A 718-nucleotide genomic window follows, 5' to 3' on the forward strand; every position below is an offset into this window, starting at 1 on the left:
TCATCCTGTCCAAGGCTATATTAGCCTTCCAGCCACTCTGGGAAGGCTAATATAATCAGGCAATGCATTCTTGGAGGCATCCATCTTTTAGATCTCTATATTCTCCTCTTACAGCCCTAAATTTCAGGTGTGGTTTGATACGAAATTTTTGTCTGAGCTTATCTCTGCATAAAGTAACATTTGATTTAGAACATTAATGATATGTCAAAATTTTAATGCATGGAAGAAAATGCTTCTAGGCTATTTTATCAGTTTTGAATTGAGGCTTGTAGTTGTTTCATTTCTTTTTTTTCCCCTGCTCAATAAAGAACTAAGCAATTTTTTCCAAAAATCTTTTGTTTGGAAAAAAGTAGAGTTTTGGGGCAGCCAAAACTATTTGTCAATTTGGGATAGATTTGGTGAATACTTTCAATTGTGAAGAAATAAAAAATAAATGTCAAAAGAGTTAAATTGAGGTTTCATTCTTAAAATGAGATATTTAAATTTTTCAGGCTGAATTCACAAAGGGACGGAGGTGCCATTTACAAAAGTGGTGAGAAGTAAAAAGAGGAACCTTTGATTTTGTGGTTGAGGGATACTCATGAGAGATACAGAAGATATCAATTCCATACCCTCTCTGCTTCATTTGGAGCAGGGATTTAAAGTGAAGGCTCCTACCTGCCAAGAAAGCTTCCTAACCAGCAAGATACATTCTAGGATGGATCATTCTGAATCTGTC

At 35.2% G+C, this 718-nt stretch overlaps 1 protein-coding gene across 1 annotated transcript in view; it reads left to right on the forward strand.

Moving 5' to 3' along the window:
* Nucleotides 1–718, forward strand: part of LOC102380863 (signal transducer and activator of transcription 4-like) — a gene marked incomplete at its 3' end in the record, with an annotated part of 53,461 nt that overhangs the window by 2,494 nt on the left and 50,249 nt on the right. The gene's annotated exons all lie outside the window — the stretch shown is intronic.

The sequence above is a fragment of the Alligator sinensis genome, unplaced genomic scaffold (genome assembly GCF_000455745.1).
Source record: "Alligator sinensis unplaced genomic scaffold, ASM45574v1 scaffold1064_1, whole genome shotgun sequence".
NCBI lineage: Eukaryota > Metazoa > Chordata > Crocodylia > Alligatoridae > Alligator > Alligator sinensis.